The sequence below is a fragment of the Pinus tabuliformis genome, chromosome 4_2 (genome assembly GCF_031772625.1).
Source record: "Pinus tabuliformis cultivar Carrire ecotype Pingquan chromosome 4_2, CPIR1, whole genome shotgun sequence".
Classification (NCBI taxonomy): Eukaryota; Viridiplantae; Streptophyta; class Pinopsida; order Pinales; family Pinaceae; genus Pinus; species Pinus tabuliformis.
Window position 1 is genome coordinate 1,177,227,479 of NC_142304.1, and position 18,665 is coordinate 1,177,246,143.

Here is an 18,665-nt window from a genome sequence, read left to right on the forward strand (position 1 = left end):
TCAATAAAACTTCAACCATTACTATATTCTCCAAATTAAAGTATACAACTTACTAATGACCTAACTTTTAGTTAAAAAATATTTTTTTTTAATAGCTGAAAATTATAATAAAGAAAAATGCTATTATTATTTTCCAACATACTTTCAAAATAAATTATCACACTAATTATCATATAACATTTAAATTATATAATACAATATTTACATTTATTTAAATTTAAATTAATTAAATTTATAATTACACCTTAATTAATGCAACCATAAAATTAATAGATAGCTTTGGGGGTGAGTGCTCCGAATCTTTTAGATTAAGGATAAATCACCCTAATAACATATTATATTAAGCGATCACCATGACCATTTCTCTTGATATGACTTAACTTGTTTGAAAAGGATTTATAGAGAACCAAGGACTAGGTTTCGAAATAAATTACCGTTTGGGTATGGATTTATTATTATGAACCAAACAAAACATTATTTATAATAATTATTTGAATTATTCAATAGGCGATGGTGAAAGATAGGGAAGCCAAGATCATCTTCATCTGCATTTTATTTCATAGTCATGGTTTTCTAAGGCCTAAATAAGATCTTTCAACAAATACATTGAAGGATGATGGTGTGGCCAGCAACTCGAATTAAAAATTTCGCACAACCATGATGAAGTACAAGGAAGCATATATGTTCAATATCAGGTTTTTAAATTCATTTTCTAAATGGTCAGGTTGTGATAAGGATGTACTTTATAACTTTGAAGTGGAATTTTTTATAATAATAATAATTAATTTAATTTAATATAGTTATTTTTATAATGAGAAGTGTTTTCTAGTTTTGTATGATAGAGATGTTGTAATATAATGATTTGTTTAATCTGTTTATTTAGTCAAATTACATAAAAATAAAATAATAAAATAAGAATAGCAAAGCTTTCTAGTACTTGATGACGTAGTACTTGATGACGGGTGGAGTGTCTGCCAAAAACATTGATATATGTAATTAATGGAATTAATGAATCTTGTTTCTAGAAATTAAAAGTTTATTTCAAAAGTATAAATTTCTCTCCAATTCTTACAAAGTAAAACAAACAAAAAATACATTTGGACATACAATCTTCTTTCACACATGAAATAATTCTAGCCCACCAAAAATATAGGGGAAAAAGAAATATTTCCACCAAATGAGGGAGAGTGTCATTACTAACTTTACACTTAATTTTCATATAAATACCATTGGAAATATTTCTACATGGACTATATCAAATTTAATAAATTCTTCCAATTAAATAATTAATGTGAATTTAAACTGAATTTACTACTTTAAACTCTATATTTTTCTTGCATGCATTGAAGTAGCTTCATTTCTCTCCACAGGACCCAAAAATAATTCTATGACTACAGAAATCATATAACCATAATATTTCTTAATTTCTTAACATATCCATAATATGCCTTAACTTATCCCAATATATTATGTGTGAGACCAAATCAAGTAAAATAAAACATAAATTATTCTGATCATGCTTCTGAAATATTACGGAAGGACTTTGTGAGATCTGTCTGTGAGTACTTCCCAAAAATTCAACAATTCTTCCCAAAAATTCTCCTTATATCCTTTGCACAATACAAACAAAACATCTCAAAGACCATTTTCCTGTTACATGGTTCTCAATAATTGAGACTTTTACAATTTCAATGGAGAATAACATTGTTCACATAAAAAAAATAGTTTCATATCTAAATGTAAGTTCACTTACATTATGCACTTAATAATAATTAAAAACAAGAACTAAACATGATTTTGTTTTTCATGTTTTCACGTTGCACACATTGCTTCTAATTAGTAATCTTTTCTTCCTCTCTTTGAGAAGGTTTTCTATTTCATTTCACTAGGAACTATCACTATGAAATTATAGTTTTATGAAGCAAGGGAAAAAGGAAGAAGAAATTTTACTAGCATGTGGATTTTTGTAATCTATTATCTTTAACAATTATGTATAGCTATTAAACACAATTGTTGCACTTGTATAGTGTCCTCTTTTGAAATCATGACATTCCAAAAACTAGAACTAAAAGTTTTTTGAAACATAATTTCTTACATGTCATATACTTTGTACATTTAAAGTTCATGTGAGACACTTTTGTTAAAAAAAATATCATATGAAACAAATCTATATCTATTACTTTGTTGTTTGTCTATGGATCTTCTCTTGTTTACTATTTACTAAGTTACTATTTCACCTTTTTCACTCTTTTTTTGCCTCGTATCTTTTTATAGTAGTGTAGTGTTAATTTAGTGTAAATATGGTTTTTCATTTTTCATTTTTTGTCTTGATTCTAAATTCTCGAATACCTACTTGCAAGAAATGTAAAAATAGAAACAATAGCAAGAAAGATATTAACAAAAAAAAATTGGTGTCCAAATTAGTCAGTTAGCTAAATGCAACCACCCATATACTTCATGTTTTTATAGATATCGTTGATTTGCATACATGCTATATATTGAAAGCTCATAATTATTTTCCTTATATCTAGTTAGATATGCAATACCATGATTCATTGATAATAAGTCCAACAAGGATTAAGAAAATATAATGCAAGAAAAAAACATACTTGACTAAGTTAATATGTAGTATTGAACCCTTTGTTTCATATTAAAGTTGGTTATGTGTTTTTTGTGATTAATATGTTCATTATGGCTATGGTGTGGCTCGCATTCTTTCTTAGCATCGTACATGCTCATATTACATAACGATAATGATATTGACTTATCATTGTCTAATGGTTTTTTACACCTTATCTATATATATATGTGTGTGTGTGTGTGTGTGTGTGTGTGTGTGTGTGTGTGTGTGTGTGTGTGTGTATGTGTATGTGTATGTGTATGTGTATGTGGATCATCTAACAGTATGTGTATGTGTATGTGTATGTGTATGTGTATGTGTACGTGTACGTGTACATGTACGTGTATGTGTACGTGTATGTAGAGAGAGAGAGACAGAGACCTCCTCCAAAATTTATGAATCTAAAAAGGCTTGGCGATCCATAACAAAGCGTGACTCAAGGTTTCAGGTTTCAAAATGGACAACAAAATAACAAGTGTCAACAAACTCCCGTGCTTGTTGTTGTGACAATTCTGACCTTGGGGACCACGACCACCTCTTCCCCTAGGATTGCGCATACATTGGCTTGGCATATTGTGCAGTGGGGTTGATGGCTGCAAAGATAAATAATGGAAGGGAGATAATATAAGGTACAAACCAAAACAAGCCAACAAAATTTATGCAACATACATTCGTCAGAGCGCAGACATTGGCCCACATAGTAGGAAAGAAGAAGGAAGTAGTATTCACTATAGCCTATATGTAGCGACAAAATTCTAGTTTTAAATTGTCCCCCAGGAACCCTTCGCCACACTAGAGTAGTAAAATTTAAACTACAAAGACCAACCAACTTAATACCATGAAAATTGACACTACAAATATAGAGAAACAAAATTACCTCTTTAGAGTGACCATCGGTGTATCGGAGTTTAATTCTTGAAGGAATGGAGGATGTTTCCACCACCCACTAATCGAGAAACCACACCCCTTCCAATAGCCCGCTTTTGGAAAAGTGTCGTCTCTCCACTCCCACTTCAAAACCCCTATTATCCACTATCACAAAACTTGTCCTTCACTCCAATGAAATGAGAATGCTACACAACTGAATGATAATTCACCTATTCTTACACCAGAAAGAAATAGAATGAAGTTTGCCACTGTGAACAATGAAAGTTCTAGTCCTATCTTAACCACGATATAAATTCCCTTCGAACTTTCAGTCGTTACAGGGACTCAATATTCACCCCCATTCTAGCTCTAAGCCCCTGTCTTCAACCTTGAACCCAAACACAAAAGTAACTTTCCATGTACCATGTTAAATGGCTGCAAGTGGGTCATATGCTTGTGCATGTAGAGGGTTGGCCACACCACCTCCTTCATTAATGTTCACCTCATCATAGGGGTGGTGGCCTCACCCCCTAAGCCTACTTCTTATTGTATCCTCCACCCCCATTGAGGAGATATAAAATTATTTTATTTAATATGGACATTGAAATATTTTATTTATGGAAGATACTATTTTTTTTGGGTTATATATATATATATATATATATATATATATATATATATAACATGGAAATTGAACATAGAATATATTACACATCATGTGATATCAATAATATTATTTTTACATACCATCTCTCAACTCCATATTAAATAGTGAAGGAATTACATAATTACCTCGTACTAAAAATTAAATTAACTCTTTTTACTTTCAATTACTTTATCTCTATAGGGGAGGAGGGGTAGGAGTGGGAGGAGATATTCTTCATCCCGATGAAGAAATAAAGACAATTCGCTTGGGGACTAGGAAGGTCAACTAATAATCAAGTAGAATTTATAGCTTTATGGAAAGTCTTAGAGATAGAAATAGCAAGGCAGATACAGCATATGGTAGTATATGGTGACTCCATGATTGTCATACAAAATATTCACAAAATTAAAGAGATATTAGAAAATGAACTCTCTCCATTGATATTTAGAATCAACGTGCAAATCCAAAAATTTGAAAGGATGGAGTTTTACCATATTAAAAGATAGAACAACTAGGTGGTAGACTCATTGGAAAATCAAGGATTTTCCCTTGAACAAGGTGTGATCATCCAGGACCAAGGGGCCCCAACACTAAATTTTTTTCGACTATCAAAATTCTAAAGAAACCTTGGGTTTTCATACCCAAAATCCTTTGAATATGGAGCTTAATAAATTATGAAGCAAGGTGGGTCAAGTCAATTAATGACCGCTCTAAAGAAAAAATCTTGAGGATAAGATTATGGCATCCTTCATCTAAGGTGAACGATGCTAGTGGATCAAACAAATGGATTTCCAAGGTGAAAATCACCACGCTCCTGGACAGATGGTAGGTTTTCTTCATAATTTTAATATGCAATATTATGGATGAGAGTGATTGCATCCCACTAGTTCAAAGGAGCTTAAATGTGCACAAATTTGACAACAAAGGGGATGATCCAGCCATGGCTTATCTCATCAAGTGTACGTAGATTCAGGACACAAACATTGAATGTTTACAAGGATCTATTGGATGGAGTGACGATGGAACAAGCGACTATATGTGGAAATTCTTTGCAGAGAATTACTCATCGAGTTTCATTGAGTTTCTCTGCAGATTAATGGAGTGCCTAGCTACCCTAAAAAGAGTTGGTGAGTTGAAATTACTGACACAATTGGCCACCAACATGGCCTATATTTCTTTTCTCATTTCTAAACAATACGAATTGGTGGTCATTGAGGTGAGCACACATTTTCCCCTGGTGATTCAAAACCTCAAAATGTTACAGGTTGAGGTTGGTAGGTTGCAGGTTGCAGTGGATAGTTTAAGTGTCAAAATGGAGAGTATCGAGTTAAATGTTGAATCAATGACCCTTGGAATTATTAAAGAAGTATTTTGACTAATAGACAACTCACCAGGCTAATTGAGGGCTTGGCAGGGGAGTGTTGGGCTTATGGAGGGAACTGTGGATGACGCTTCTCCCTCACAAGTGGAAATTGTCCAGGTTGAACATGCAAGAAGCTCTAAAAATGAAAAGAATGGCACTGGTTATTTTTTTCCAGGTGTCTTAATATATGTTTTGTAAGTACATAGTGTATCTAGGAGACCTCTCGATACTATCAAATAAGTGCAATAAGAGTCATAATTAGTAGATGGAAAGGTAGGAAAGGGTGTCATGTTTTGCAATCTTGGAACACAACTGTTGAAGATCTTACTCTGAATGTAAACATGTTGGCCTGCAGACTAGTTGAATTAATATAAAATAGTTTTTATTTAAAAAAATTATCTCTATATAAAATTGTATAAATTTAAGATGGAAATTGAATATTCTATTTATGAATGTTATTGATTTTTTTTGTTATTACTATTTTTTTATTTGTTAATGTAAACATTATTTTATTAAATTTTAATGTAACATTATATGACAACATTTTCGTTATACATATTTGTAGAGCACCTATTAACCAAACCATAAAGAGTTTTAAATTATAATTAATTAATTAATGTTATAAGAAAAAATAAAATTATTCTAATATATTTATAAATGTAAATATTGGAAATATTATATTAATTTATTTGTGCATATTGATATAGATAGTTTAAATGTAAATATTGGAGATATTATATTAATTTATTTGTGCATATTGATATAGATATTTTAGAAGCCGAAAGGGAAGAGAGTGTATAAACAAGTTCAAATATGTTTTTAAGAAGTCAAATTATAATGGTTTTTTGAATATAGAGGAAGGAGAAAATATGATTTAGATTGAAAGATAAAAATGTATAATAGGTTGATACAAGTGTAATAAAAAAGACATAAAAATGTCATTAAAAATTAAATATCTAGGACATTTAGGTTTTTCTTGGTTTGTTTCTTTTTTTTCTCAAATATATGTTGAAAAAAGATTAATAAATAATAAATATACGTTGAAAAAAGATTAATAAATGAATATTATGAAATGAAAAGTGAATTAAGAGATACTTTAATATTCGGCCTGGAGTATGCCGTAAAACTGCTTCTGCTTGGCTAAGAGCTCGTCTTCCTCGGACGTAAGGAAACAGGTTAACGGCCCAAGACCCAGAGGCATCTGGCAGGAGTGAGAGCCTGCTCCCGATTACGGACCACCAGCAGGGTTATGCCAGGTGGCGTGGTTTTCCTATTTAACAGTGATGAGTCAAACCCAGCATTCGCGGATAGCAGCCAGAGATGGCTGTCCTCACTGTTGGTTTGACACCTGAGTTGATAGGTTTTACCACCTTCGGAAAAAAAAAAAAAAAAAAAAGAGATACTTTAATATCTTAAAAATGAAGATGTTGTGCCCTAACTTTATAAATGTAATTCCCTAAAGGTTTTTGTATGGCCAAAATGAAAGGACATTTTTCTTTAATATATAAGCTTTCTCAAAGTTATTTTTAACAAAGGTTTTTTTGTATAGCCAAAATGAAAGGACATTTTTCTTTAATATATAAGCTTTCTTAAAATTATTTTTAATAAACATGGATGTCAAGGGAATAAAATTCTAGCTTTTCTACATGATAATAACATTTTTTGTTCTGAACTTCGATGAAACATGTATGTTTTGGTAAGAAGTTTTCAAGGTGAAAAATAATAGCATTGGCCATAACCTTATCTAAAGTAAGAAGCAAAATTATTCATTAGTTTTGAAATGAAATAAATAATAATCTATTTGATACTACTCCTAAACTACGATTTAAGTGTTTCTTTATACACGTAGAGAAATTAAAGCCAACAAAATCATATGTAATTGCTTCACTAAAATTTGGAGGATAACCTCTCTCTCTCTCTCTCTCTCTCTCTATATATATATATATATATATATATATATATATATATATATATATATATATATATATATATGCATTTTATTCATAGCACTACTTGCTATGCTTGCTACTAAATTGCAGTGGCCAGAACCATCGCGAGACCATCAAGTAAATAATATCTCACACTTTAAGATGCTAAAGAATTTATAGCTTTAAAGAAGAGTGTTTACTTCAATAATAGGATGATTTATATAATAAGGAGAGCCAATAACCCCATAAGAGAGTGATAGGAAACATTGTTATTCATCAAGTCAGCAAGAGCACTTCCAACGTCTTTCAGATATCTCAAAGCAGACCAACATCCATCCCAGGGTAGTAATAGCATTGTTTACCCTCCTCCATACTGCCCATCTATGTACATCTACTCTTCAAAAAGCAAGGTTAGCCCAATTCTTTAGAAATAAGGGAGAGGCTTCGTTTAACCATAATACCTTATTCAAGCTTTAATACTAAAAACCAATCGCAGTACCTAAAACCACTACCAATAGAAATTCATGAGGTAGTGGCCTAACCACTGATACTCTATGCTAGGCTAGGAATGCATTGGGAATAGTTACATGCCCGAGGGATGGGCCATTCCTTACCCCCCATGAGAGAGGAAACTATTAAGGTCGGTCATTAAAAGAAACTCTTAAAGTACAACTAATAGTTAGGGTTGAGGACCTTCCTTATGGCCTCTCCCAAAGTACTTATTTGGTAAGGGGGGTCCGACCAAACTATTATATGGTGGCGAACCTATATCTATTATCTAAGGAAAGATTTTGATTTATTAATCTACCTACAGATATTTATTCTGTCCTCCCAATTCCCCACAAATGAGGCTAGCTTCAAGATAGGTGATCCCAGGCAAGCCTTCCCTTAACTCTCTATTCAACCCTACCTAAAGGCTGACCCTTTCTTTCTTACTATTATATATGCATGCACACATACATTAGTTTTGTTTCAATGTGATTCATTGCTTGTTGAGCCATTGAGTGAGATGCGTGATGGGTGGGTGTAGATTTATTTCATTATCAAAATTGACATGGGTTGGTTACTATTCGGTGTGATTCATTGTTTCAACAAATTGATCGAAGTGGTTACAAGTCAAGGATGAATTTTAGAGTTAGATGGCCAAGCCCACTCTACTTGTAGGTAACAAAGGAGATATGGCTCAATCCATTCTACCCTTATTTTCCACGCTCAGAACTAACTAACTATTAAAAAACTCCCCCAACCCCCTATGACTAAGAAACAAGAGACGAAATGAGCCACAACCGAAATCCAATCCTAGATAAGACTAGATATATGCTCGGTTGTGTTTGGTAATGAGTTTTATGGTGAGTAGGTTTTGAGATTGTGTGAAGGAAATAGGAGTAACCAATCCGTCCAGCCTGCAAATCCTATCATGCCAATACATTCAAAGTAAAACATGATAAATATGGATAGTTGGGTGAGTTCCAATAAGTAAATTTCCCATTATAAGAATAGAACCTACTTATTACAAATTGTGGAAATCCAATCAAACAAGTTGTATGAAACCTGCTCGACACCTGGGATTTGATACAAGTAAGCATTTAACAGAGTGTGTTCTGATCCTGCTCCACCTAAATGAAATGACTTGATATTTTGACTCCAAACACACACACATAATATGTTTATGTTTTCTTTAACCCTACAACACACTTACTTTTTGTGGGGGGTGAAACTGCTTGCTATAGGGGCTGGACTTGAAAACACCTCTATCCATTGCACTAGACCACACCACATTATGTATTCATATGCTCGCACCACTTATAGATAGATATAGGCACTGATATCGAAAGGCTCATAGATATTCTGGTTGGATCTTGTCTCTTATTCCATAATTGAGGATAGATATTATGCATGGTATGCACGTATCTTCCTTCATTTAAGAATTGAACAGGGAGAAAGGTATCAAAAACCAGTAGCAAGAGCCTTAGGAGCATAGCTACTAGCTGAATCTACTCATCAACCGACGACATACAATTTGTATGTATGTTGGTGGATTGGTTGGAGGGAAGGAATGCATTAAGTGACTTGCCAGCCATACATTTGCTATCACACACCGACCGAAAAGACTAACCATTCCACTAATTCGATGCATCTGATCCCTATAGGTGGAAACCATGAAGGATTCCGGGGCAAGGTGATTTATTGAATATTTTTTTAACATAAAGAAGTATTGCTTGCTCGACAATAGGAGGGAAAGGAAGGCCACCATTAGGTGGGAGGGCAATAGTGTTTCCCCATCATCGATTGAGTCAACCCAACCTATTGATTCCATAATGAAAAAAACCAACCCTCAGCATCAACAGATCAATGGAGGAACAGGTTGAGCACAACAATCAATATTGTTGCCCTGGGCTAGTTCTCACATATTGGTATGGTAGCTTGGGTTGCCTAGCAGTCTTCATCATCTTAGTAGGGAGCGAATTTTCATCCAACCAATTTCTCAATATGAGCAACTATGTCTCGAGTAGTAATAGAGTTACTAGTTTTCTGATCGATATGGTAAAGATTGATTCAAATCAATTAGTTTTGGGATTACTAGTCCAGTCCAAAACCGGCAGGGGAAATTAAATTTGTGATAGCTCGGGAGGGAGAGATTCACTTACTTTGAGTTGATCATTGGTGGGGTGAGGTTCGCAATGTGGGGTAGTAACCTAAGAATTACTAGACCATTCAATATATGTATGAATGTGATATGCCAACAACGTATATAAAAAATAGAGTCGTTTGGGTTGTACCATGAAAGAAGTGTCCAATATATATTCGGCGGTAAGGTCCTGTATGGGCCATTTCCAAGTGATAAGTAGATCAATATGTATGTGGATAGTAGAACCAATGTGATATGTATGGGGACACGACTCAATACACTCACATGAGAAAAGAAATCAACCCTTCGTTTACCTATGTTCAGTATTCAAAGCAAGAGCAAGTACAAGTTACCTATGTTAAGTAGAAGAGATTAGTGTTGGGTGTAGTTTTTGTACCTATCTTTTATACTTTCTCCCCCAATTTTTGAATTTTTCCCTCTGGACCAACAAAACTTTACATGTTAACCACCTTTTTTCCGTATTATGAATAGTATATTTTTCCACCATGTTATTTTTCCATTTTTTCTAGATATAATGATGCAATATTCCTTTTTATGGCTAACTGGGGTAAGCATTGGAGAAGTCTTTTTGATCCTTTCCTCTTTTTCAAGTTTTTCTCACAAGAACGAGGTTATTGAATGAGCAGTTGTGCCAATCGATCTAAGAGCGAGATGAAACAAATTGTTTTTACACTGTGTTGTTACAGACCTTGTTGTTACACCACGATGTTGTTACAGCCCTTGCTTTTACACCGCATTGTTGTTACAGATTATTGTTGTTACACCCTCGGTGTCGTTACAAGGTTGTTGTTATCCAGTGTTGTTATTACATCCCAAACCGTTACTTTACTACAGGGTGTTGTTACACCGTAGTTGTCAAAGTCGTGGGTACTATTCCACACAACAACTATTGGAAGTTACGAATTGTCTATTTAGAAAGTGACAAATCCAAGCAGTTATGATTTTAACCAATGTATTTGAATAGAACTCGTATTTAGGAACTGGTTATAACAATTTCTATTTTATGATCAGCATGAGAATCGTGAGATTCTCATGACTGATCTATTCCTAAGTTTTGGGTATGTGATTTCTATAAGAGAAACTTAATCCCTTGGGCATGCGATATAACATAGAGAGTACTATTATTTTGATCCTGTAACTTTTAATTATTCTTAATATCAAAGACACTATGGTATTGTTGTTGTTGTTTCCAAGTTGAATTCTTAACTAATCTCGTGTTCAATCCTGCGCCCCTGCTAGGGAGGAAGGACCTCCTCTTTAGCAAGGATTGTAATGGTAGAATAGTTGTATATTATTGTTCCTTTCTTTTATTATTTGTATGGTTTTCTGTTGTCGTTGTATAATTTGTAGAATATATCTGCTTCAATTCCAGATTTATGATAAGTTATTACAAAGATTTGGTCAGAAGTATGGTAGTTGACCAGCTAGTGTAGTTATCACTACAGTTTGTGGAACTCCTTTGTTCTAGTAAATGTGAAGTGTGATTCCATTCTTATAGAGTTTTTTTTTTAATTTATGCATGAATGTTAGTTTCTGCAATTAATTCAACGCATTCTTTACTGTTTTCTATTTTCACTCTTGGTTGTAGTGTATCGACACAGATAATGCAGACTCCATTGAAATAACAAACCCACCCAGGGTTCACAATTAGTGGTTGCAGTCTTGGTCAATTAGGATTGATTAATACAACACTACATTTTGGCATCATTGTCAAGGATGGCAGTTGATGATACCGTCAGCCAAGATTTTTGTTTGATGATAGAGTGCTCCTAATCCACAGTTGTTGGGTGGTAAGACGAGAGGTAAGAACCCATGCATCTCTCTAACATACCTGGGTGGGCTCACCACTGTGATAACTGGGGCACTTAGGGTGTGGCATTTTGGTATTTTCTTAAAAATTGTCTTCATCTCTTCAGTTGTTGGGCAGTAAGACGAGAGGTAAGAACCTGCACGTCACTCTAACATATATGGGCGAGCTCACCACTGCCGAAACTGAGACACTTAAGGTGTGAATCTGTTGGATACCTATAGTAATAGGTTTCATATTTCATGATTGGCAAGAGAAAAGCCAAATATGCTCTGCTCTGGTATCCCAAAGATCCCATATTTCCTAGAAAGCAAGAGCTGGGTAAAGTGTTTCAAGTATTGAGGACCTTATTTCAAATTTTGTGGATGATTCAACAGTCTAATCTGGATCATGCCATGTTTCAATTTTGAGTTGTAGAATAGAGAAAGAGGTCTGTCCAAACAGCTTAATCTTGGCAGACAAGTAGTTCAGGTAGAGAAGCAAAGGTTCCCAAAAGTTTAATCTGGGACCTTGGAAGACATAAGGGTAGAAGTAGATAGAGAGAAAAGGAAAAAGCCAAAGAAAAGAAAAGGCAATTGAGGGTTGCAAGTCCAAGTGCCCCTCCAAGAAGAAACAAAAAATGCTAGGCAAATAGTTGGGTAGGCAGTTGTGGTTGCAGAAAGAATATGATCACCATTACTCAGGCATCAATAGGTCTCTTGCCAAGGCAATAAATCTATCAGCAAACAAAGTGGTGAATTCCATGAACTCACAGCAAAGAGCATCACTAACTTCTTTTCTTTCCCTCTCTAGTCTATCACTAACACCCCCTTTCTAATTCCCCTCCTTCATTCATATTAACTCCTAATTCTACTATATAACCTCCCTTATCTTACCCCCACCCCTAATATTATTAACACTAAGGTGTATAAAACCCCAAATCTTATGTATATTCCCTCCCCTAGGCATAATAGCCGTGTATTGTTCAAAAGGGACCAAAATGGCATCTGGCCACTTTGGTGAACCTATTCCACCCTATTTCCCCTTTGCTGCATGTCAATTTGCCCTCAAATCACCTCTGCACTGATAAAACCCCTCTCCAAACCCCTTTGGCATATAAAACCTTTGCAAAGGCTAATACCCGCCTCTGGCACGTTTCCCAATCCTACCGCATGGTTGGTTAATCAAAACATTTGAAAAAACCCATAAAACCCACAAAGTTTGATTTTTCCGCCCGCACTATCAAACGCGCCTTTTTCTCCTCCGCCAGCCGTCGGATCAAGCCCATCAGATCCGACGGCCCACATCAATATCGGAGCGCTTCCTGTGGCGGCACGTTAACTTCCGAGAAAGTGACGTTGCGCCTTGTCACGCCTCCTCCACGCGTCAACCGTTGAACCATCTCGGAGCCCGCTCTGACATCCTCTGCGCCGTACCTAAACCGCCCCGAGAAACCGCGGCGGTTAAGGCCTTAACCGTGACCGCTGCACTTTAACCGCCACGTCCTTGCCTGCTCGTACCTGCATCTCGTATTGGTCCACCTCACTGCTGACTGGATTGCCACCTCACTGCCCTTTGACCAGTCACCCACTGCCACGTCGCCCGATGACGTCAGCTGACGTCACCTCACCATGACCCACCAATGACGTCATGCTGACGTCAGCAGAAAAAAGCGCCAAATTGGTAAAATAACCCATATTTACCAATTTTCCCGTGTTTTTACCATTTTTACTGTGATTTCTGCTGATTGCTCTGCATGACCGTTTGAACTCGAATTTTCGCCAACCAGTCAATTAGCCCGGGCGACCTCCTCAAACAGCAACTGTGTACCTGTGTTTCAACCTCTGCTCGTCGAATTACAGGTATTTAGACCGTTTCGCCCTCCATACAACCTTCATTAAGCTTGAAATTGCTCAGAGGGATAGTAGAACCATAAAAACGCTATTTACACCGTTCATTTCCATTCATTCATCCACCATTGTCATTGTGAGGGCCAAGAAATACCTGCAGAGCTTTAGAAACCTGCAATTCACATAAAACCTCTGTAGTTCTGCGTTTTCCCGGCAGAACTCCTAATAGATATAATTCACCCGATTGGAGAGTTCAGATAGGCCACAGAGAAGTTCTGTCACTAGACTCCAGTAGTATTTCAATTGCTATTGAGAGAATTCCCCTTGAATACTCAAAACATCAACTGTTTCCACAGAAAACTGCCTCCAGACTGTGTTTTTACCATTTCACCTGTCTACCTACAATTATTGCAACTTGAAGAGCTATGGAGACCCCTATTGCACTGAATGTTAAGCCCATCAATGCCCCTCACCAGGAATTAGCATGGAAAGCCCTGGGGGACATGGACTACCAAATGCTGGATTGGTTCCCCATGAGAACCAAGTACAATGTGCTAATGTTGAATGAATTAAGAGCCCAGCACCTCAGTGGGGCAGATATCTTGGGGATTTGGGAGTCAAATTTGCCCATATACAACCTTCCCCAAGTCAATCCAATGCCAGAGCTTATTTATAGCTGCCAGGAATGCTATGACCCCAGCCAAAGAGCAGTCATGAGCCCCACAGGCCTAGTCCTGTTCCAGATCACCCCAGAGAGCATAAACCAGATGCTGTGCTTCAATACAGCCAAGAAATTGACCCCTCTGTCCATGCAGAATCTGATTAACACAGGGATCAAGCTGTCCAGTGACCAGATTGTCAAAATCAACCAACTGTTTGTCACACCAGGCTCTGAAACAGTCAGAACCCCTCCTATTGGGTACCATTATCTGAATGAGTTGGGCAGAATGTTGGTGGATCTAATTGGCTATGTCCTAGGATTCAGGGGGCTGGAAGATGTAGATGAAAGCATAATGGCAATGCTGTCCATATTTGCCCCTGGTAAGCCTCCAGCTGTGCAGTATGATTATGCAACTTACATAGCAGAGAAAATCCATGATCAGTTCATGAATTTGAAAAGGGAGAGACTGTTCAGGTACTCCTCCTATATATATCATTTATTCCTTTTCTATCAGCCAGCTACCTTCTCTGTTCCTTTGAGGCCACTCAATGCCCAAGGAATCCCAAGATTAGTTGTTTTCTGGACCTCTGTTTTTCATTCTACCTCAGTATCACCCTATACATACTGTGAGTTTATTGATTTATTTGTTCATCCAGCCCTAACAGCGCTGCAAGGTACTCCTCCTCCTAGATTAACCGATGAAATGAAGAGGATTCTACATTTGAACAAATCTTACAATATTGGCAACTAGTACTTCTACCAGAACCACACAGTCATTAGGATATATGGCTGTGAATTGAACCCATTTAGGTTGCCAAAGTATGTCCCCATGAGGCTTTTTGCCTTAGAGTATTTCAGGCAGTTTGGGAACTCAGATTACCTTCACTTTCAGAGTAGAAACAAGAAGTCACAATTGAAGGTAAGAAACCAGCTAGGTTCCTTCCTGTATAACAAGAAAGAGGAAGGGTGGAAAGAGGCACACAGCATCCTGGAAGGCCTCAGATTGCGGACCAGTTTTGAGTGGATTCCTTATGACCCCAATCATTCTATCTCCCTCAGGAGAATTAGATACAAATTGGGCAACTATGCACATAAAAGACAACCTGAAATTGAACAGTATGCCAATGCACTAGATTGGGAAGAGGGTACACTAGTAGAACAACTCACTGAGGTAGAATTACTTGAGAAAGAAGCTAGGAATGTGCAAAAAGAAGCTGACTTGGAAACTTGTGGACAGGTGCCCTCCTCCTACAGAAAGCAAATTGGAACAGCTGCTAGATCTTCAGCAGCACAGCAGCAAACCACTGAGAAGACATCCCAGGCAGCAGGCAAAGACAAAGGAAAACAGGTGGAACAGCCACCTGTATTGACAGAGGAACAAGTTGACACCTTGCTACAGCAGCAAGAAGAAATGGAACAGCAAGAACTGGGGCAGCAACAAGAAAAAGCACAGTCCAGTGAACAGCAGCCCTTGCAGCAGGAAAAGGGGACAGATCTACCTAGTTACACTGAGCAGCAGCCCCAAACAGAGGTGCCTCCCAGGACAGATATCAATCTAGACACCTCAGTCCTCCAAACACCACAGAAGGAGGATGTGACAAGGAAAAGGGAGAGAGAGACCCCCCACACCTCATCCTTCATCAGAGGAGAGAAGAGACAAAGACTGAATGACTCCCAAGAGGAGGACATAGCAGTAAGACAAGCCATGGGCATGGGCCCACCCAGTGGAGAACTTTCGGCCAGCTCATCTCAGCGTGGACATGACATGACTATGGGAGGAGAGGTCAGCTCCTCCGGTCAACATAGAAAAGGGCAGTCAAGTATAAAGCAGCAATTCATTGACATCAAAAGGAGGAGTGATCCCATAAAAGTGCAGCTGTATGATCACTTGCTAAACCTAGCTCCTAGCCACCAGCAGAGACTCATGTCTGCTTTCGATGTGAGTGAAGGCAAAATGATAATGAGCCACTTCATGCCCACAACTTTGCAGCCTCAGTCCACCTCAGACTATCTAAGAACCAACATGGAGGTTCTTGCCAAAGACATACACCCCATGGACAAGATTGAACTACATAAGCAAACTGGTGAAATGGTGTATGCCTCCCTGGCAGATGAGACATTGGAGAATTATAAACTAAAGAGCAGCCTGGACAACACAGCTTCTCAGCTGGAGTTAGAAAGAGCATCATCACAAGCCAAGGACAATAGGATCAAGTCCTTGGAAGAGGTAATTATAGAGATAGGGCATGATCCTAAAGATGTCAAAGGCATCCAAGAGCTCCTGAAGATAAGGGATGCAGACATGGCAGCCCTAAGAAAGAAAATCAAACTCCCGGCCACCATCCATCCACAAACAGATGAAGTTGCCCAGCAAAGGCAAGAGAAGGATGCTACAGATCTGCTAGTATCCCTATACAAAGAGCTGGTTAGGACTCAAGACCAGCTAGGACAAACTGAAGCTGCAAAGGCAGCACTACAAGAAACACTGAAGCAAAGAGAAGAGGGCCAACCCTCCCAGCCTCCTCCTGTCATAATAAATCTTGAGGAAACCCCTCCAAAGACTACTCCTCCTCCTCAGCAAACAGAAGCTACAGCACCAACTACAGCGCCATCCACAGCAACAACAACTACAACATCAGAACAGGCTACTAGTTTAGACATGCAAAAGCTGCAAGCTGAGATCCAAGCCATGGAATCTCAAATGAAAGAGCTGGATGAACTTAAGAAAACCTTGACTAAGGTAAATGAAAAGTTTGACAAGAGCAAACAGAATGAGGCAGCCAAGGAGAGAGAGGTAAAAGCTCTTAAGAGAAGAATTGCTGAACTAGAGAAAGAGCTTGCACTAGAAAAGGTGACAGCTGAAATGAAAGCAGTGCTATGGAGCAACATTGGGAGGTCCATTGCCAACCAGTGGCAATATATTGAGACCATGGATGAGCAAATGGTGCTCATCACTAAAGCAAACAGAGAAATACAGAGAGCCAGGGCAAGCCTTGGACACATGCCAGAAGCTGCTACTAGGATGATCAATATTCTGAACTATAAGACTAGCTCTCAATTAGCTGTCATGGGAATCACCAACAGGACAGAAACAATTGCTGTAGCCAAGAGAGTCATAACATTGAGGAACCTGGTTGGAACACTGGAGAGGAGGACACAGGATATGCAGACTGAAATCAACAGATTCCTGGAAAAATTCGTGGCACTACAGAACAGAGGCCTCCCCAGCATTTTAAGCAGTGTAGGAAGACTGCTCACCCTAGACAATTACAATAAGAGAATTGATGCCCATGCAGTAGCAGAAATTGCAAAACCGCCCAGCACTTCAACAGACACAGGGCCAGCCACCGGGCAGACTATGTATGACAGGGTGGAGAACCTGTTTTTACTCATGAATGAAGTTGACCATCTGTTTGATACACCACCTAACTTCTTCAAATTCACAGAAGCAGATGAAACTCTAGGGGCAATCTTAGCACACCAACTGCCCACACAGGATGCCTGGAGAAATTTGACACAGACAGTTTTGTCAGGCCAGAATCAGTAACGCCATTTCTACAGGCAAATAAGCATACATGCGCAGGCACAATTTTGAAGAAAGAGATCTACAGGGAAGAGGCAGAAGCTGAGCCAACTCAGCAGGACCATTAACTCACCACAAGCAACAGTCACAATCACAGGTGACAAGTCCAGGATACAGCGTACAAAGCCTTAAAGACAGATCTTCCAGCATTTATTCAGAATATCTCGACCGACTTAGCTGTTCCCAAAGGCTAAAATATCTTCTGACAGAGCATTAAAATGCCTGTACTCTGTAATCAATGCTGTATTAAATTTTGGTCATAATATCTTAAGTAGTTGGTAAGAATGTAAAATCTGAGATAACTCAGAACTCAGATATTTTGTAAATCACCGCAAGTATATATTCACCCTTCACAGCAGTTGAAGGGGTTGTTGCAATTTTCTTTTGAAGAGCTCTTGCTCGTTGTAATATTTTCAGAGAAGTAATACAAAGGAAGAATGGAATTTCCAAGGCTTGGTGTTCTTTGATGTATTGTGGTGAAAGATGAATGTTACAGGATTCCAGGGTGTTGCATAAAACAATAAGTATTCTCAAATCTCTTTGTTATATGTTTTCGAGTCTTTTGTTCTCTTTTATTGTTCAAATGTTTTACACTTGATAGCAAGGTGAAAGGATAGTTCCAGGATTTAACCATGTTTACCCTGGACTCAAACTGAGCTATTATACATGTTTTCCTCAGATACAGTGACAGAATTGTAATTCTTAATTGCT